The sequence below is a fragment of the Dinoponera quadriceps genome, unplaced genomic scaffold (assembly GCF_001313825.1).
Source record: "Dinoponera quadriceps isolate SergipeBrazil2010 unplaced genomic scaffold, ASM131382v1 scaffold1501, whole genome shotgun sequence".
NCBI lineage: Eukaryota > Metazoa > Arthropoda > Insecta > Hymenoptera > Formicidae > Dinoponera > Dinoponera quadriceps.
Genome location: NW_014555657.1, coordinates 250,408 through 273,104, shown reverse-complemented (window position 1 = coordinate 273,104; position 22,697 = coordinate 250,408). Strand labels below are relative to the sequence as shown.

Sequence of the window (22,697 nt, the reverse complement as noted above, 5' to 3'; positions counted from 1 at the left end):
CCCCCCCCCCCCCCCCCCCCCTTCTCTCTCTCTCTCTTTCTCTGTCTCTGGTTTACAAGCTTGCCAAAAATTGCGAATTTTCAATATTTAAGGATATAGGAGAGCGCGCCGCGCTCGAAAAATGCTCGTATGCAGCACCGCCGCTTGTTTGCCGAAGCGAGGTACAACAGTTGACTCGGTCCGTGCCGCTTTTCGAAATACACGTTACACGACTATCGTAAATGTTTGCGGTCGTTTGCACGCGCGACCGTGACAACTTGAGGTTCTTTGGAGAAAGAGAGAAGCGGCGAGCAGAGGGAGAGGTACGCGCGGGAACGAAATATACGTACCCCGGTGGCGAGGATTGGGGGTTCATTTCGCACGAGAAATTGCACGAACAGCGGAATTAAAAATTAACCGCTACGTGTCGTCGCACGAGCCATAATCTTCGTTAAGCGCTGTCGGTTTGTTCAGCGGATAAACACGTCAAGGAGAGTCTCAAGCTTGCCTCGATCGAGGACAACGATAAATAAGGAAATTCTCAATTTCTCGTAACTTCGCGATTTTGTAATACGACTTCCGCGTCACGAATGTGACGAAACCTGGTTAAATTAAAAAAATAAAAGAAGTGAAATTTCGTCACGTACGCGGGGCGCTCTCGAGTTTAAACCATTGAACTGTCGTGCACACGAAGATACAGAAATGCTCTATCGAAGATACGTTTTGCGAAGTACGCGAGAGAACACTTTATTTTCAGTCATAATAATATATAAAAAATAATAAATATCAAAATAAAAAATAATAAAAAATCAAAAGTCATAATCATTTATCGACGCATTAGAAAATCTTTCATACGATAGAATCAGTCACACGATAGAATAAGAATGAAATACTGTGAGGACAGAAATGAAAAGCGGTGATGAAAAAAAATATATAAATAATTACAAAAAATGATAATACATAATAGTATAATTATGTAACATTATTATATTATATTAATAGTAATAATAATAATAATGGCTATATCGGCCGTAAAGGAAAAGAAAAAAGAAAAACCAAATACTGTAGACTCCCGTATAACGCGAGTTCTTACAACGCGAATTCTTATAATGCATTAAAGATATTGCGACTACTGTTTTTATATAACGCGATTTTTCGTAGAACGCGCCGACTTCTGTTTTATCGTTGTTTTGTTTTTTGACGCGGTCACCCTTAATATAACGATAACGAAAAGTATTTTTCAATTCAAAAAATTTTAAAAAACATAAAACAAAAAAAAACATAATTTTAAAAAACATAATACATAAATTTGTATAATTATACTTTTATCTAAAAAATGTTTTACATACATTAATAATATGTTTTTTTTTTAACTAACTGCGTGCATATGCCACTTATTTTTTAAATATTGTCCTATTTGATAAAACAGAGAATTGGCATAGCAATAATCATTTCAGACATGTTATTTTAGATAATATGCGTTATGCGAGAAAAATTCCCGTACAGCACGATTTCCTATAACGCAAATTCATACAGCACGTAACGTATTAATACGCGTTATACGGGAGTTTACTGTAATAGTATAGAGGATTTCTAAGAAAGAATGTATGCGACTTACAATATTTCACTTATCAATATTTCAACTGGTGGTATCGACGATCTTTTGTATGATTCGCGAATCGAACGGTCTATCTCGCGACAATATCTCCGACATACGCCCGAGGATCTTACGAGCTCGATGACGCCCACCAGGAGGCGATATCGAAGAGTCTCGGATTCCGGTCGATTCCTGAACGAACCGCGACGTGCACACCGTCACGTAGAGCGTTTTGCCAAATGTGCGCCGTACGAGCACGAAAGTGACCTTCCTTTCGGGGAACTTTAAGTGTCCAATCACGGTAATGTTCTCCGATTGGCTGACGTCACGGGGCCTAATTCTCGTAATTTCCCAATTGCCGATCAAAGTCGCCGGAATATCGTAGATTGCACGCGCGCTGCGGCTCGCTCTCGCGCGTGTAAACGAGATCGCGCGGTAATCTCGTTTATAAAATAAGCACGCGCTCCTCACGATCGAATTTCTCTCTAATGGCGGATATCGCGAACCCGGATCGCGATATAAATGCACTATATTCCAAGTACTCGAGAGAGAGGAAGAGGGAGACGCGTCGATGGAGAAGAGAAATATCCTGAGTGACTTGGAGTTGTCACGAATCGCGCGTGAAAATCACGCACACGCGGAAGAGAGAAGAAGAAAAAGAAAGGCAGGCAGCGTTTATAACAATCCGCTCGGCTGATTTGCGGCCGGGCAAATAGAGCGTAAAATTAAACGCGAAAAGTGAGGAGAGGCAACCTAAATAACTTCCCTGTCGGAAATTCCTCGGAGGAAGACTTTTTAAATATTCGATGTTTCCGTAAAATCTCCGATACGATGCATGCACAACGAGCAGGTGTGGCGGTGTGCACAGACGGACCCTCGTGACGCCCGCAGATCTCACCGCAAGACTAGTCGGGGGATCGACCAATTCGCTGCGGTTTACAGTTAGGCGTTAATTAGCCAATTACTAACGCAGCGCCCGATCGAGAATCGGCTAATGCGCGAATTATTAGAAAACCGAGCGATCCCATCAATTTCGCAATTTCCACGCGAAATCGCGAATACGCTCTTCGATCCCGCTTGCGTTATTTCTCGCGTAAATTGCTTCGTAATGCGACGAAAAAGAGAGAAAAAGAGAAAAAAAAGGGAGACAGAGAACTAGTCCTTTGACGTATCTCGTATTCAATCAGAAACGCATATTATAGTGAGGGACTGTGTAAAAAAAAAGAAAAAGACAGAAGAAGAAGAGAGAGAGAGAGAGAGAGAAGGAGAGAGGAAACCGATATCTACGGCGCCGAGAAAAAGAGCGAGGAATAAAGTGGTAGAAGCGAGCGAGGAATCGCGCGGAAGTAGGAAGATGTAGAAAGCCCTTTCCGCGAGCAAGCGAGAAAAGCCATGTCACGGCTGAGTGACGTTCAAATCGATGGACAGAGGAGAGGTAGGAACGAGGAATAGGCGGGGAACGAAGAGAGAGAGAGAGCGGCAAGCGAAGAGAGAAATATGAGGCAGGATTGAAGAAGAGGAGAGAGACGCTTTCCGCTTCTCTGCTCGCTGCCAAATTGAGAATCGATGTTTCGCGCTCGATTCAACGGCTTGCCGCGCCGAACGAGAAGCCGAGCACCGCTCCGTCGAGGCTTACGGCCGTAAAAACGGCGTGATCGCGTCGTGCCAGAAAACTGAAACCGCGAAATAGAGAAGAGCCCTCCGTAATATTCTCCCGGAGAACGGCGGCTGATAGATGCACGGATGCATGGATTCTAGAGTAGGCAAGTTAAATATGAGGTCGGTGTGAAAGATTAATCATTCTTCTACTAATCTTAAAATATTAACTCTTTATTCTATACTCCTAACCTACCTTAACTAACGTTCCCTACCTAACGTTTAGGGAAGATAATTAAAAAAGGGAAAACTCGAAGAATTTTTAACGACATGTAGAGAAAAAGCACGAAAACCGAAATAAGGCATGACGCGAGGTAAGACGGAAAAACGCTATATAAAAATAACTATGCAACTATAGACTTTGAATATAATACTAACAATATGCAGGTAAAGCTATTATCATTGGCATTAAATTAACATTTACTAAAACAATAGCTGTTCTGACTACAATTCTTTCGCTTATGCGACTATAGTTGCAAAAATACGAAAAAATGTTTCTCAGTGTAAATTGCTCAAAGTATCTCTCGGTGAAATCAAAGTCGTGAGTTCTATGACATCCCCGTGCATTCTTGCGCATCACACATTGATATGATAAGGATTCAAGTACTCGTTGCGAATGTACGAAAAGTCCGGATACATACAGTGCCGAGGTACATCACGTTGCGCGCGGTATTTGTGTAAAGAGAAAACACAATGGGAAGCTTTATCGCACGGACGAGGCGCTTTGACCGTGTCGAAATTTTTGGTTAACGGCAAATGGCAGAGCAGTTGATACAAAAGTTGCGTAAAAGCTCTATATCTAACCGGCAACAAATATGTTTAATATTCCATTTTTCATGCATGCAAATGCCCGGCATTGCTATTCTACGCGCTCTGTTTTATTACCAGAGGCTGTACCACCAACCTCGCGCATAATATTTACGCTCGTATCGCTTCCGCGGTACAGTAACTCCCTTATAAAATACATGTGGCAACGCACACGCGTGCGCGCCCGCTCGTTCGGACGCGCGAGCACACCCCGCTCGCTCCGCAGAACGGATTTAATTACTTCGTTTCCACCGCTGAGTGTACATATACGTATGTATGCGCGTATATATACGATTCTATGTGTATCATAACGATTTAATTTCGTAAATAGAATGCACGCAAGGGTGCATCGCCGGGAAGGAAGCTGCAAATCAGATGCGAGCGAAGAAGGAAGAAAGGACACCGCGTGTATAATAACGCAATTGGCAGTAGAAAAGACGGGATAAGGAGGAGCGCTTAATGCACGGAAGGTGCAATGTACACGCGAAGTCTCTCAAGTCGAGATAAATACAGTTTTATGATGCCCTATAATCAAATAATCATAAATTAGTATCATTCATTATTCTTTTATCACTCATCGGTAAACGATGTTAAAATATTGCACTCACTTAACACTCAGGTAACTTTAAGTCATATCTGTCATGCTATCAAAATTGTGTTACATATTATATTAATTTAAATATAGTGATATTGTGCAACATTATATATTATATATTTAATATGCTAGAATAACATGCCTCGAAATAAGTAATTTCACATTTCACTGTGTTTTTCTTACTTCTGAAGTGAAATAATAACTTGAATTATAATTGAAACAAACGTAATGTTACAATGAAAAAGTACATTTTTACGAATAATATAGAAAAGGTAGTATAGGAAAGGTTTTAAGAATTTCTGTGAAAGTTTATAAAAAAATCATGTTATATAATAATCGTCAAAATTTATATTACTAAAATTTATCATATTCGTTTGACGTCTTTTGAAAGTAACTAATTCTTTTTAGGTTCGTATAGCATACCCTATCGGGCTCCGTATGAGATTTAGAGAGGATCAGAAAATAAAAATGCTCGGCTAAATGATGTAAAATGTATTCGTATTCAAAAATATCGTAAAAGAAGAAATGATGCAACGTTTAGAAGAAATTATTCACAAGAAAATCGAGCTACCTTAGTTATTAGATTGTTATTTTTATATTTACTTGAAAAGAAAGCGAGATAAACGAATCACCTAATGAATCACCTAATCACGATCACAAATAGTGACTTTTCTCCTTTAAATATATATTTTCTGTGCATAAAAAATAGTTTTTATCAGGATACGGTTTTAACCGAAAACTGTTACTTTCAAACCACCGTGCAGTGGTTAATTCGTAGCACGAGGAAAATGCAGAAATTCGATTTCGCTCTGGCGCGCGTTTCGATCTCATGTATTTTTCGACACGTTTCGCGTTTCTCTCTCTCTCTCTCTTTCTCTCGAGCTTCTCCGATGAGTAGCCTGTTACGCCACTCGTAAATCGAACGATACGTCACGGAGGACTTTTAATTTAATCGCCAACAATCCCGACCGTTTCGCCGTATCCAGATTGTCATCGAGCGCCGACGAGCAAATTCACGTCAAAGCGACCCGTATTACCCACGCCCCTATATGACGCATACCCTCCAAATGCACATGCGCGAGCACGCGCGTATTCTGTCACTGTCAAGTCAGCTGAATAAATAATTACCGCGGCTGGATTTCGCCCCCTTCGAGCACCGCGAGCCGCAAATATGCGCCGACGCTTCGCGCTAAGAGTTTAATCAGGATCCGCGGATAACGTTGCATGCGTTATGCATCACGAGCGAAACATTCTCGCCATTTTGCTTTCTATTTTTCCTGCGCACCTCAGTGTCCTATAGAAGAAAAGCACCAGAACTGACGTACCATTTTGTTTTCGGACTCTAAAGCCCTGTTAAAGGTGTAAAATTAACATTTATGTGCACGAATGTGCAAACCAGCAACACTTTTCTACATAAATATGAATTTTATAAAAATTGTTATATATTTCCTCGCAAATAATTATTATTTAGGTGTTTGGGGCTAACATTTCTAGAAGCTAGGTCTCAAACCGACCTATTTATGTGTGCGTGATATCACTGGAAAATGATCGAAAAATAAAATAATAAAATTACATTATTTTGTAAATTTATTATATATTCTAACATGTTATTTTTCTATTTGATATATTTTTTAAAACCTTAAAAATTTTACAATATATATATATTACTTCTTTATTGTGGAAAGGAACCCTATGATTACTTTCTGATCATCTTAAACAAACAAAAAAATAGAAATCGGTTACCGGTTATCGAAATCGGTAATTTCAACTATATCCTGTGAAATGATATTTCACAACATTCTGTGAAATAATATTTCACAACAAGGTTCAGGTATGTTTATTGAAGACCAATATATCTCGGTTCACAGAATAACCTAATCTTACCTTTTCTTGGCGTGGTTCAGTGACAAAAGATAGAGTAATTGGCACAAGATCCAAAGATTTAAAGAATGTCAAAAATCACACTATTAAATAGCGTTGCCAAATAAATTACTCACTGCCGATTGTTATTGATTGTTATTTTAATTTTCACAGGAAGATGATTCAATAAAAACATCAGCACAACGAAAAATGAAAAGCGCTAATAACACAATCGAACGCACTTACAAACAGAAACTGCCACTTCAGCTCCAACTATAGTACATAATAGACGAAGTTCATGTTTTATCTGAGAGAGTTCAGTATTTTATTAACCGAGAAACATGGATGTATCGGTTTAGCATACTTTTGACAATTTTGGTACTCTTCTTCTAATTTGCCGGTGATGTGAGCGAGATCGCTCTCGCATTCGCGAAAAGAATTCGCGTGATTTTAAGAATAACAATAATTGCAACAACAATAACGGCAATAACAATCATCGTTACAATAACAATGATAATAATAATTATATCGCGTAATAGGTAAATAAAATACACGAGCAAATTAATTTTTGCGTCGTGAAACGCCGCGAACAGAGCGCGTTATAATTTATAATCATATGCAAAGGGAGAGCGAGCGATGTATTAATTAATAATAATTACCGAACAGTTCGCGAAGAGCAAACGCGGCCGCGCGAATCGACGGTGTGTCTTTTTCGTAAATGATACGAGCGGTTTGCTATAAATGACGGTGACACTAAATCGTATCTCTGTACACGACACGCAAATCCGAACGCCGAGCGAGCAAGCGAGCGAGCGATCGACATTGTCGATTTATTTTACGATTATCGCTAATTGTTTACCGCGATTCGGGCGCAATTACGACACGTTAATCAGTCGGTTTTAACCCAATCGTACGGTAAGCCGAAATTGCTAGCCAAATAAGATATGCGTAATTCTTCATTTCGTTCGAATGAGAGAGAGAAAGCCAGTGAGAGCAATAATATCGACAATTTTTTTCTCCTACTCAGTTTTTCTTTCATTTTATTTCTCGCTTCGTTTACACCACGTCGTTGGATTTCGTGCGATCATGTATTTTTCGACGCGCGTTTGTATAATTGATAAGACCGCTTTTTCGGAAACTTTCGTCGGCGCCAGTATGATTCCTGCGGCGTATTTCCCGTCGTTTCGCTCGCAGTTTATTTATCGTTTCACTCAATAAAGTTATTATTGTTATATCGAGCCCGGCAGTTAACCAATAACACCCGTTTAATCCCGACAATCTACATCTACAGCGTAACAGGGCGCGCACGCGGTTTGAGTTTATCGATAATAACATATAAACGTAATAACGCGTATAAATGGCCAGCGAGCCTTTTTTCCCTCCGTCATGCGAAAAGTTTTGTGAATTCGCTTTTTTCTTTTTTTATTATTAATAGCGCGCCATTTATTCGTTCCCGATAGACGTCGAATGTCACTTACGAACGTCGATACGAATACACGTGGCTTATCTGACGGATGCAGTCGTTCGTCCAGTGAATACGAACGTGATATTGCGCGCGAGGAAAAGAATGCAACGAACGACGAAATAGAAAAAAATGGGCCGCAAAGCCTCGGTCGACTGAAAGCTGCGATGAAATTCGACGGAATGGATACGAGTGCGAGAGCGCGCGCGCGCGCGCGCACGTGAGATCATACTTCGTGCGCGAGAAAAAAAAAGGGAGGAAAAAAGTGGGAAAAAAAGAGAAAGAGTGACAGAGAAAGAGAAAGGGGAGAAGGGAGAGAGAAAGAACGAAACAAGGCTATCGCCGTCATCCGGTTAAAGGTCTAAATAATGCCCGTCCACTTTTTATAATGCCGGCATATAACGGGCGGAAAGCATCATCGATGAATCGGTTACTCGGAGAATAATACGTCTCGCGCATTCGTTTGCATGAATTTGCAAGTCTCCTTTTGTGAGAGCGCCTCGGCGCTCCGCGATAATGCCGCGAAAACCTGAATATGCGGCGCCGAAGCGCCAAACCGTCGTACCGGAAGAAAGCGAGGCGAAAAAAGGAGGATCAAGAATACCGAAAAATTGAAATAAATTGTAACAGCGCGAGAGAGAAACGCGCAAATACGAAGATAATCCCGAGTCGAAATTTCGATGCTACTTTGACGCTCTTAAGGGTAGTTTGCGCCTACCGAGACGCACTGTAAGAGAAAAGTGTAGCAGTAATATGCATATAACTTTATTATCACTGATATTCTAGTAACATTTGTTAGAAAAATGGCTCTTCCAACTATAATAATTAATTTACTATCATTTATAACTATAACTATAGTACTATAACTATAGTATATTATAGTTACAGATATCAAATATATTTTTCTCTCAGTGTATATATTGTGTTATAAAATTAAAACTTTAACATAGGGTCAACATTTTAATTCGAGAAACCTGAGCCGAAATTTTAATACAATTTTAATGCTCCTAAGGATAATTTGCATCTATTCTTAAATGGCCTATAAATTAATAAAAACTTACTCTGACGATACCAACACTTGTTAACTTCTCTCTTAAACCTCCAATTCTATATATTTTAGTGCTACCTTGGACATTTTTTTGACGGCGAAATAGCGAAAACGAAGATTAAAGGCATCATTAGCATCAAAAAATAAAAGACAATTAGTATTATTAGAATTGCAATTTTATATTCTATTTTGCTATCTTAGTTCCTATTGTATTAAATAATTAAAAGTTCAAGGTCAACATTTCCAGATGAACCGCAAATGGATAAGGTCCGATTTGATTTTTGTTTTCATTTACGTTTCACATTTAATGCGAATATACCACAAACCGCTCGGCGGCGGCTTGCAACGTATTCCCGTAAGTGGCTATGCACTATCGTGACGTCTCCCGGAAATGCATGTGTCAGCGGTAGAAGGCAGGAAACGCGTCGTATACCTTAACGACACGTGTTGGCTCGCACCGTCACGAACATCTTCGTATACGCGCGTGCACTATCGGTCGAATTAATTAAATCGCTTTGCATCTCGTAATTATGCGCACAGATGCGATACGGGCGATCCAATTGTTAATACCGCCACAGGTATATGTCGAAACGAAGCGTTGACTCGAGTCGCTCGTGAAAAAGAAAAGAAGAAAAGAGCTCGGCGAAATTTCGCAAAACTTCGCGGGCGTTATCGCGCGTGTCCGCTCGCGGATAAAGCTTCTCCTTTTTACCTTTATCGTAGAAGGTCAGAAGCGCGGCCGAACTCCCGATAATACAGGTCCCCGTTAAAAAGATAGTAAGACGGATCTTACATTAACACGACGCTCTTTTACTCGCGCTTTCCAGAAGGAATTCCTTCGAACGGAGAAAAAAGAAGCCTCGCGCACCGATTCACGAGCGCGCGAAAGTGCCTCGTCGATAGCATCGATGGAACAAATTGTCGCGAATCAATTTCGAACGGCGCGGTCCGCTCACTGAAAAGAATGAAAGGAAACGTCGCGGCGACGCGACGCGACGCGGGAGGAAATTAAATGCATTTCTTGCCCGCCGTGGCACGGTAATATTTACGTAGCGACTCGGTTTCCTTTTTCCCTTCTCTCCTTCCCTCCTCTCCGTTCAACGCTCTCACCCTTCTCGTCCAGCTCGCGGAGCGATGCTGAGCGATGGTCGACAGGAAATTAAATACAATGCGGCGAAGAAGTCGCGCGCACTTCTCGAGCGGGATGGAGGAAGAGGAGGGGGAAGAAGTCTTGGTGCGGCGGTTACGACTAATTCGAGTAAACTCCCAACAGAGTTACGAAGTTCAGGGGTCAACTCGATTTAGAACACCTGTAACGAGAAAGGGAAGAAGGCCGCCGCGACGGCAGCTGCGAGAGACGCGTTCATGGATGCGCGGCGAAAGCGGTTTTCGCAAGAAACCGAACTACTGAAAGAAAAGTAAGAGAGGCGAGAAGGAGCGTGTGGCTATCAACAGCGAACGTTTATCCTTCTTCCTGCCTATCCACACGGAAAAAAATAATTCTTAAAATAAAATTAATATATCCATCTCCCCCCCAGCGATTACACTCTACCTACTCTCTACTTGATCTACGTACAATGGCGAGAGGAAATTAGCGCAGCATAATGCAGCCTGTGTCTCCAAGCAACTTCTGCCGCAATGTTGTTGAAAAGAAAAAATGAACGCAACAGGATTGGACCAATTCTCTCGCACTGAGAAACCCATTTACTTGAATCAACTAAATTCTGATGACTCTGGTGACTATGGGCAAATTTTTCCGAATATAAAGTTTCGATCAGTTTCTTGAAAAGCGCGAGAAATCGTCGCGATCAACGTTGGAGACGAGAGTACGCGAGAAGCATGTGTGTACTGCTCTGCGCGAGATCCGCAGGAAGAATATTGTATTTTTCAAATGGCGGCGGTGTAAAAACGTAATATGATCGCGAGACGAGATACACGCGCGCGCGAGATCGCGGGAATGTTTTCCGGCAGGAAGGCTTTCGCGTTTTGCTCCATATTCGACGGGGAAAGCCGCGACGTGAATTTGCATGTAGTTCCCCCCTAATGCAAAAGCACTGGATGAGATAAACTTTTTCGCCCGGCGGCGTGAGATCGCCCCATGATTAATGGTGCACGGTGACTTTCACGACAGCCAGAATAAAATTGGCACATTTCTGCCTCGCGAAAGCGACAGGCAGACACACAGCCACGCTCGAGACGACCACGAAGACAACGAAGGGGAAGTGTGGCGATTTACCTTCGGCAACATCCTAATCGCACGTGTTGTCGCCCACATTGAAAACCCATTTAACTGAATCAACTAAATTCTTGTTCGACTATGGGCAAACAAATTTTTCGGTTGTAATAACCAAAGTTTGTTTAAATCGAAGGTTTTGTTCTCTGAAGTTTCAGAGGTTTCAAAGAACCAAACCTTTAGTTCGAAGAACTGAACCTTGGTTCTTGTAAAAAATTTGTTTGCCCACAGTGAAACAAGAATTTAGTTGATTCAACTAAACGGGTTTCTCAGTGTATAGACCATCTAAGTAGGTGCAAACTATTCTTATGAACGTCAAAGTAGTGTTGAAATTTCGATTCGAATATTCAACCCATTTTAACGCTAGCACAGGTTAAAAACAGCGAGAACGGGAATTTAAAACATCAACGTGGTCAAAGGAGGTGTAAATTATATCATTAGAATTGAACCTATTTTGTTAAACTTTTGTTAGCTCCTACTGCATTGTGGAATTAAAAATTGAACATAGGGCCAAACTCGGGCCGATTCGTGAATTCGACGGCCGAAACGAACTCGACGACATTATCGCCGATTGCCATCCCGTACATATCCTCGAACCGGTCTGGATTCCGCGAAGGGCGCGCGCATGACTGCTAAATTTACCGTATGTATAATTTTCCGATTTCGCAAGCCGGCACCGAAATCTTACATAGGCAGACGATTTCGCTGTAAATATTTATGGTGGCGCACCGCTTGTACACTTACGTACGAACGGAAGAGTTCAACGCGCGAGAGAGGATAGAGGGGAGGAAAGAGAGAAGAGAGGAGTAGGGGCAAAAGAGAGCAAGAGACGGATGAGAAAGAGATCCAACGAGATTTTACGCGCCTCGCTGGCTTTGCTAATCGGATATCTGGACGCGGGGCGCGATGCGCTGAATCTCGCAAGCTTTTGCACCGTATCAGTCTGAAATCGGACAGAATAACCGCTGGAACGCGAATCAACGATTCACGAACGCGCCGTCAATATTTAACGGCCCGACGTATCGCCGCTATTTAGGAGGAGTACGTCCGACGGGGAATGCGCCGAACGCAAAATAAGAGGCGCCGATTGCAATTTAGCGACGTCGTACGTTCATACGTTATTCAACGTGGCACGGGATCAAGCTTCCATCTTCCGTTGGACGCCTAGCTCGCGGTACAATACACTGCCAGGAGGATCTCGCGGGAATTCGCAGGCTTTCCGCAAGGTTTCGCCAGTTTCGCCGCGCTAATCGGATATCTCGACGACTCGTACGACGCATTAGAGACGCGTATAGCATATGTGCATGTATATGTATGAAATGCACGTGCATGTGCGGCACGAATTGCAATTTGCGAGCGAGCGAGCACCCGCCTACGACTTGGCTGCCTAAGTAGCGCTTGCGTTGAATTTCGGCGACGGCGCGACGTATACTCCCAGGAAGTGCCGGAAATTTTAAGAGATGGAGCGAGAGGAATCACGATTCGCGTCAAAAGGAATTATACCGCTTTCTTCCTTTTAATCGAACGAAACGTCTGTCAACGCGAATCAACGTCTCACGAGGCGTGCCAGTGGCATCGATGTTGTAATCTTTTACCTTATATAAGGGTGTGTATATATATATATATATATATTTGTAGAAAAAAGAGCTAAATCCAAGTAATATATATAAATATTTACTCCAACGTTCCTTAACAAATTTAATATCATCAATCATTAAGACGTTATCGAACGGATTAGACGGAGTTGGATCGAGCGAGACGCGCTCCAGCTTGTCCGCGAATTAAATGTCGCTGTAAAGTCGCGCGGAAAACGTCTCGCCGTAAATCACCATTGTCGTCGTCGCCATCGTCTTGCTGTTATCCAACTTTGCGGCGAACAGCTTTCCGTGAACGGGCTGCCGAGTTCGACGACTAAGGAGAACGACGCGGTTGCCTTCCCCTCGATAGAGGCTGAAGAAGCACGGACGATCTATAAGGTAGCAGAGGAGGAGAATCTCGCGGTGTGCAGTAAGACCGGTTCTGAGAGAGTCCGGCGAGCACACCGTTTGCGGGCGACCAGTATAAGCGCCGAGTATAACTTCGCGCAGCTTTGCAAAGGCTGCTCTACCGTAAAGAGCGAACTAGGCAGCCAGGCGGGAGGACGGGCGATCGCCTAGGGCTGCCTTTGGTCTCGCAAGGATCCCGCTTGCAGGCTTGTAAAAGACTTCGGGCGAGGAGACCTCGCGTTTGCGAGGACTTCCAATTCGAGTAGACTCGCTCTCCCTCTCTCTCTCTCTCTCTCTTCCTCTCCTCGAAACGGAGCAGACGTGTCGCATCGTGTTCCGCATAAAAATGTATAGTTTTGAGGGAAAACGGTGTCGTACTATTGAAACACACGTGAATTATTAAAGTACATAGACATGTTCAGCTGTGAGTGTTATCTACAGTGAGAAATAAAAACTTGGCGTGTAAAGTGATTGAAAATATTTTGGTTGGCTATAATACACCAACCAATCATTTTCTGCGTCTATAAAAGTATCGATGTCGCGATAAATTCTTATATAACGGGATTATGTGAGTTTCTCTGCAAAAAACCTATTACACGGAGGATAATATTACATGACGCAGATACGATCGGGCGAAATTCGAAACTCGTCCGGCGATAAGGATTAAGAATCCGGAATGCGGGAAGAATGGTCGCGCGCTGCTGGCAAACGCCACACTGGAGAACGCGACACCGTCGCTGGAACGACGTATTCTCCGAGCGCAAGGAGACGTTGAACGGATCATAGCTGTCTGATGGCTCTCGAGGGGTACACCTACACAGACATACTATATTCAAGCATGTACGTAAGCGACCGCTGGTATACGCGCGCCGCACGACAGGATGTTAGCGTACTGCCGACACATGTGAGCAACGTGCATGAGTGTTGGTGGACAGGTACTGGCATCGGTCGTGCTAAGTAAATATATTTCAGGATGTAAGTGGGTGGCCGCAGGAAGGGTGGGAGAGATCACATGGGTAAAGTCGAATGCTCCTTATAAGTCAGAGACGCCCGTAAACCAAGTCCGCGCACACACACACGAGCGATTAACGTGTATCCACACACATGCATACGCGCGTGCGCATGTTTTTCCCGTGCCAATATGTAATTTTTTAACAACGTCAGCGATGATCGAGTTGTCAATAAAATTTCCAAAGTTACGACGAGAGTGAGCGAGTGAGGAGGAGGAGGGGACGCCAACGACTCTACTCAGCGACATGTCGATCGCAAAGCAGATTAACAATGGCCAAGTCGGGGATGAAGTACGCCCGAATAATTTCGGCTTTGAATCGCACCGAGCAACAATATCCGGCTCACATGTACGCAGACGGTACTCGGTCGCGGAATATCCAAGTTTCAAGCAAAGCCAAGATATCCACGTTTTTCCAACTTCTGTAATCCGATTCTCCCGGAAAAGAAGTCGCGCTTCAGGAAAGAAAAAAGGAAGAGAAAAGAAGAAATCACACAATCTCGATCGGCTTTCGCATCGTCCGCGAAACGCTGAATGTCATTTTCGCGCTGTTAACGATAAAACGTCTCGGACATGCAGCGCTCGATCATTCTCGCGCGGCTTCTCTCGCCTAATTTAATTCGTGATTGCATTACGTGGACATGTTCCCTGGTGATCGTCGGACCTAAAGAGACCGGGCAAATGTGTTTATCAGTTTTAAAGAGAGGAACGCAAAGGACGAGAATCGACGTCGCGCGAGGGAGAGTAAACGAAAAAGGAGAGAGAGGGAGGAAGGGATGGATGAAGAAGGAAAGGAAAGTATAAAAGGAGCTCCCAGGAGGTCGAGTGGGCGGAGTAGATGGCAAGAAAATTAATCGGCTCCCCATCTCTCTCGTCGTCCTCCTCCTCCTCGTTGTCATCGTCGTCTTCCTCTTCTTGAACGCGCCGCGATTCTCGCGCGACCGTTTATTCAATTTTGCCGAGCGTCTCCGCGAGATTTTAATTTTTACCCTCGTACCGGGAATAATTTCTAGCGCGGAGGTGCGGTGACAGAAGAGTTCCACGACAACCACGTTTTTATTTACCGACAATCGAGTCGGCGAAATCGTCGACTGCGTAATTTCACGTCGCGTGCAAATCTCCTTCGTACACCAAGAGAAAAATATTTGCTATTTGTAACTATAATACCATAATTATATACCATAATAAAAGAATTATAGTCAGGAGAACTATCTTTCTAGTAAATATTAAATAGTAAATATTAGTAAATATTAAATTAGTAAATATTAAATAGTAAATATAGTAAATATTACGATAGTATCAGTGATAACAAGCTTATATGCATATTGCTATTACTATTTTTAGTTAATGTCATGAAAGAGTTGACACCGAAAATTACTATAATTTCTCTGGATATACGACAGCAAACAAATTGAAAGTTATACAGAGGCGTATGGAGAGACCAATGCTCGGAATGACCCTTAGGGACAGGATATGCAACAGGGAGATACGCAGACAAACTAAAATCACAGATGTCATCACACGCATTGCGACATCAAAATGGAAATGGACGGGACATATTGTTAGACTCGGAGATACGAAGTAGACACGTATGCCGTTGGAATGGGGACTGAAAATGGATAAACGCAGTAGAGGAAGATCGCCAACACGCTGGACCGATGACATGAAAATAGTTACAACCAACTGGCTACAGGCAGCTCAAGATTGAGAAAGATGGAAAAGATTAGGGAAGGCCTACGTCCAGCAGTGGACGCAAAGGGGCTAGATGATGATGATGATGAATAGCGAAAACAAAATTTAAAACGTCATCAAGGCCAACGTAGGAATATAAATTATATTATTAGAATTAAAGCGGAACCTATTTTGTCTTCATTCCAAATTCTATAATTCTATGTTGTAGAATTAAAATCTATTTGATGTAGAGCCAAAATTTCGACTCGGATATTACTACTACTATTTCTCGAGTTAAAACCAGGAGATAGTTAAGGCCTAAAATGATTTTAATTTTAGTGGGATTTCTCTCAAAATGTCCTTTTCTTCCTGTTGGTCACAAGGGAAACACTGTACATAAATACGTACATAAATGCGTGTGTTTCGCGCACCGGATACGGAAGAGGCCGATCTTGCCGCCACTCTCGACCGGCGGTGAGAGGTATTCAAAAATCGATAATGCCTTTCGAATATAATTCTATGTACTCTCGCAGAAGAATCGCGTCTTTCAATTCGTTTCGCGTACGCAAGCAAATCGGAAGACCGGAGTTCGGCGCACGGGAACGCTATGGAAAAGCGTTCTCGGATCTGAATGAAAAATCCATTCTATGCATAGCGCGCGCGGAAGCCACAGATGTGTACGAAGCTTTCGGATGCTAATGCGATCGATCTGTCTTCCGCTTCATACTTCCGGCGTAAGATAAATCTCGTATCATAGAGTAAATCGAAGGGGGCTCAAGTGAATTTCCCCGGTGTTAAAAATTGCCCGCTTAAGAGCGCTCGATTTAATTTCCCAAGAGCGTCGCCCCCTTCCCTTCTTTCCTCCTTGTTTCTACCCCCCCCCCCGTCCTTCCGTTCTCTCTCTCTCTCTCTCTCTCTCTCTCTAACACACTAAAAATTCTGCCGCTGAGTAAGTATATTGTATCGCCGCGATGGCCGAGCGACTATCTGTTTAATTAGTGGATATTGTTAAATACGTCACAGCATCAAATTATTGCCGAACACACCGCACAGATTCGCAGGTATTTCACGTGTACGTAAATGATTTACCACCGACTGCGGGGGCCGTATAGCGTACACAGTGCGACGCCACTATCATACTACAAAGTATAGTACATTATGTCAGCTGGTAAAATTAATTACCACGCCAAGATAAAACGCAAACTGGGTATAACGAAATATTATCAGTAATCAACTGCGCACTCTCCCTCTCTTTCTCTATCTTTCTCGCATTCGCACCCGAACTCATGAATGCGTTCACGCGTTATTATGCGCAGGTGTGGCGTATATGGAGCGAACTGAGCTCAGTATATGCAGTGCATGCAAAGGAATTAATATATCCTCGCGTCGCGTCTCGGAAATATTTCCGTTCGCGATAAATTCTGGCGGCAACGGCGGAATTCCTGCCGAATCCAGGATAGAGGAGCCGGAAGTCTAAATGAAAATCGCCGAAGCCCCTTCCCCCTCTGCCCGGGTCTCTGCGGCTGCAGCCGAGGGACTATGCGAGTAGTCACGTAGTCAGGCGCGTACGTTCCGACGAATGCCTCCGCCTAGGATCGCGGAATCGCCTCCAGGAAGATGAAGATCGGGTGCATGATGCATAGCTGGAATAGCAGCTCGGGCCGTCGGGTAATTTCGATCGGACTATTTCTCTGTAGATAAATCGTGCGTCACGTGCTGATTATTAATCGCCGGTTATTAACCAATAATGAGATATAAAACCTAACGGAAAAATACAAACATGCCTCACTGTGAGAAGAAGAGAGAGGGGGTGGGAGAGAAAGAGGGGAGGGGAGAGATTTATCTATCGGAGAGGAAAACTGATATACTATTTTCTTTTTAAGCTTTGAAGCTCTGTTGAAGATGCAATATTAACATTTATGCGCATGGGTGTGCAAGCATTTATTTAGCAAAATCAATGTGAAACTGGTGCCCAACTTTATAAAAATTAGCATTAAAATTAAATCTGCAGAATTAAAAAGGGAGAAGTTAACAAATATATTACCGTCCGAGTCGATTTTTCCTAATCTATTGGCTATTTAAGTAGGCGCAAACTATCCTTACGAACGTCAAAGTACCATCAAAATTTCTATTCCGACAATCGCGTTAAACCCATTTGCATCAGAAACAGATACACCCGTTCATTTTGTCTGTCCATTGTCATGAGATGATTGTGATTGTTTATCGAAAATAGATTAAATTATGAAAATCGTGTTTTTAATAGGTTTTATTATATTTCATACTATAGTCGATCCAAAGAAAACAAAAATTCAGATATGGGTCTATTTTTTGAAACCTCCTAATGATGCAAACAAGTTAACGTTAAACAATATGCAATTAGAGCTCCAGATCGAAGACTCGAAGAGGCGAATTTGTGGGAATCTGAAAGAATCCTACGTATATTATATATTTCAAGATACTGTAGTATGTGGAAATCTCTCCGAAAATGTCTGCATTTTCAATGACGACGGGTTCGCCGACTAAGTTATCGGTGTGATGTTCTCTAAGGAAGAAACGCCTGTAAAAATGCATCTCGTATGAAATATTCCATATTCGGTGTCTACCTTCGCGGAAATTCACCGGGGAGACTGAACATCCCGTTTTAAATTTACAGCGGGAGAAAGAAGCAGGAAGGAAAGAAGGAAGGGAGAAAGGGTGGGAAGAAGAGAGACAACATTCCCGCGGCGGAGTCCCAGGTAAAGAGCGCGCGACTCGAACTGTATAATATTGCAAACGGAAAGAGAGAGAGAACAAACAGGTAACCCCGACGTCGTCCGAATTGCGCAGTGCTCCAAATTACGTCTAAGTTTACCATTTCACCGTAATTGAATGAAACTCACGATTAACGAATGAGCAACGCGCCGGCCGGCTACTCCCCTCTCCGCCGCTCAGCTGTGCGAGAAAGCGCGTTATAAATTGAAAGTAAAGCGCCTTATAACCGCCATCTGTAGTACGTAACGTCCGCAGTATACCATACGTACATAATCCGAGCTTCGTTGATTTTGCGAAATTTAACGAGACTCGATAATACGACGATCCCCGTCCATATGAATTCCGTAATATCTCTATTTTGCGACAGAGGAAAAGAGAGCGCGCGTGCAGAAAAGAGACCTCGCCGTCCGCCCTGCTTGTCCGCACGCTCTTCCTCGATAAATCGAGCGGTTTAAATTTATTTCGGATCCGCTATCAAACGATAGCCTGGAGTCGATATCAACGCGACAACAAAGCGAACAATAAATCTCGCGAATATTACACGGAGAGATCGCGGGCGACATTTTTACACTCTCTCTCTCTCTTCATCGTTTCTCTCTTTCTCTCTTCCCCTCACTTCAAAGAAACTTTCTTCATCGCGATAAACTTTACGCCCTCTTGGCTTGTGTATGCACACACGGTATTCACGCGCAAATAACATGACGTCGATGACACGAATTATCACGAAATATGGCCGAGGTCAATTAAAGATCTTCCCCGCCGAATAGGAATTTCCAGGAAATTCCGCAATATACGAGCAATATAAATGCGCATTCGATTTGCCGCGCGTCTCTCCCCTCGGCCGACCGAACCTTGCCGACGCCGTAGCTGCCGTCGTGACCGAAGAAATTCTTCGGTATTGGCATTTACCCCCATCGCTTGAATTAATGTAAGTCGCACTGGCGTGATAAAGATAAAGGAATATTATCGTCGCCGCTTCATTCGCGATTCCCATCATTCTCACTCCTTTTCTCTATTAATTTCATTCGGGATACGGTTAACGCGAAGAAGATGATATACGCATGAGCAAAATGAATAACGTATGATTATAAATCCGAATTGGAATTTTGGTTCTATATTGATCGTCCAGATGTCGTTGAACCTAAAGGATCCCAATGGAGAATCTCGAAATATAATATTACACGGACACTTTATTAAACTTCATTTAAGAGATTTTATTTACAAATAACATTATAATTTGTTATTTATTTTAAACGTTACTTTTATAATATATTTATGTGTATTTTCTTTCTTAAATGCAATACGTATAATTATGTTTAATATCTTACCAAGTAAATTAGTTGTAAACAGATTTGTTGTAAACAAATAAATAAATAAACGAATAAAATTAATATTGTTCTACCTGAATACTACAAATGTTTATTTACTGCTGTTTTCTCCACATTGAGAAACTTGAAGGAAGCACTTATTTAAAAAGAATTTAATATTTGATTATTTTAATATTTTCTATACTTTATTTTTTATACTTTGAAATCTCGATAAGCGATGTATTCTCGTAACTCATTCAACTGCAGATAGAATATATACGTGATGACTCGACGGCGAAAAAAAATATGTGACGCTTGGGAAAAAAAATAGGCAAAACAGAATCACGTCATCGATTGATGAAATATTTTGATCAGCCATCGGGAATTGTAAATAACTGATAAACCGATAAGCATACTCTGTCGGTATGTCCTTTCCAGATATGCGTTAAGGGCTTCCGTAGCACAAATTTTCGTAACCATAAACGCAAGGCGTAAACCTAATCGGATTATTGCTTTATACTTATCTATTCTAAAAGAAGATAAAAGTGTGTGCATGCGTATGTGGGTGTGCGCACGCGCGCGCACACGTGTGTGTGTGTAACAATGTAACTAGAATGCAGGCAAAGTAATTTCAGTCTCTCAAGTCCTAATTACTTCTGCTGGCAATTAAAATTACGGTCGGTTCTACCTTCTTCCAGAGTATACAAACTTAAAGCAACAACCTGACTAGTTCTGAAGTTTACGTCTTACATTACGGCAACGTGTTTGCGAAAGCCTTAATACGGTGCTGACGAGAGCCTGATTAAATATTTCAATAGCTCACAAAATATTTTAATTACCCAACGGGAATTATAAACAACGCACCGATTCATTCACGTACGTACCACACTGCGTCGCAGAATTCTCGTCGGTTCGAGATGTAATAATTCGATAAAGGAAAAGTATGCGATATCCAAAAACATAAAAACGATTAATACCTTCGGATAAGATAAAATCGCATCCTGCCAATCGCAAACTGTCGTCACCCGCTAAACAATGACGAATGCATTCAGTGGCCGAGAAATCGCAACAATCAACACTTTCAAAACGGACCACCAAACCTTTGAAGTGATTAAATTAACAAGTAATCAGATTGCACGGAGGGGGGCGGCCCGTAACGAAACGTATTGCTTGGGTGAAAAATTAAATTAACATAGATTCAATTATCTTTCACTTACATAACATGAGACGTAAGCAAAGAGCGATTGGTATTTATCCCAATCATTGGTTGAATAAATGTATGTCGCGAGACAAAGGAACATGCCCCGCACGCCGCCGCTGGCGACCCTTTTCGTTCGCGATTCCTGTTGCATTCCTTTCTCATATTCTCTTAATGATCCCCGACATTGCCGGCTAATATTAAATTATCGAAATTCGATTGGGTATCTCACGCAACGCTCGGCGCAGCGCGGCTACGTAAGAACTACAGTAGCCCAAGCCGGTAATTAAGGTTTAAAGTACACGGAAATGTATCCTAACGGAATACATCATGGATAAAAACGACGTACGTCTCGTCGCCGAGAGAGAGAGAGAGAGGGGGGAAGGGGGAATGATGAAAGAAGTAGCGCGAGCGAACAGAGCCCTGTCGAGAGGATTCTCGCGTCTCCGCGCTTCGAATAGGGCGGCGACGCGAAATCTCATCTCGAGAGATGCGGAAGAACGAATCCAATTCGGCACGTTAGTTCTCGCCGACGTGGATGAGAACTCCGACGAGAACTCGCGCGCTGCCGCGTTGCGCGCGAGAAAGACGGACAGAATTTTTCTCGTTCCGACACTGCATATTTCCCTTGTGCGCCTTTTTTTGCTCGGCGGAGTAGGCACCGCGTATTTCGAATTTTCGTGCCTCCCGGGAGGTCGAGGAGATAAGACGTAACGGAGGCAAGCAGGATTTAACCTTACAGTAGAACGAAATCGAGCACACTTCTCGAGCACTCGCCGCGATCGACTGAGAGAAACGACAATCACGCGCTATTATAGGTGCGTTTCATTTGACGCTCACAACGATCGCGAGTATTATCCTATCTTTGTTCCTCTTGGATGTTAAATAGAATCCGAATAATGCGATTGTTGCAAGCGTTAAATGGAATCTGCCCTGGTGTCCGCCCCATAGTTTGGGTGTTCGAAACCTTTATCTTGGAAACCTGCTTATCTTCCGATAGCTCACGCTAGGCCAGAAAGGGCCTGCATCCGGAAAGATATCTTATAAATACTTAATTTAACAAATATTAGAAATTCCAAACACGATAAACACTATCAACATCTCGAACGTAAAAACCCTAGTTCATAGATACGTTTGAAAATTATCAAACTTTCTGTCAACACTACACGGGAAAAACTAACTCGATTATGGCAACCGAAAATATCCAGTTAATTGAGTTTCGGTTACAGTAACATGTAGCCTTTTTTCACTAGCTGAAGAGCTATTTACATCAACAAATGCTTTCGGTTCGGGGAGCCGAAATTTTCCGTTCCAAATGCGTTAAATTATTCGGTTAAACCAAGAATGCGAAGCGAAACAGACCCATACATCTGACTGTTCAGTTCTCGTTCTCTTGAGATCAGCACATGTCCTGGTCCGAAAATAAAACACTCGTCACAGAATCCTGAGTTAAGACATTTCATTCCCTACATGGTAAGAATTCTCGGTTCATGTGACCGATTTTCTGTTACCCGGGGACCAGATAAAAGCTCGATCGTA

General features: G+C 42.5%; 1 protein-coding gene across 1 annotated transcript in view; it reads right to left on the bottom strand.

Moving 5' to 3' along the window:
- LOC106745115 (syndecan-like) overlaps window positions 1–22,697 on the bottom strand; it is a 114,650-nt gene that overhangs the window by 69,619 nt on the left and 22,334 nt on the right. The gene's annotated exons all lie outside the window — the stretch shown is intronic.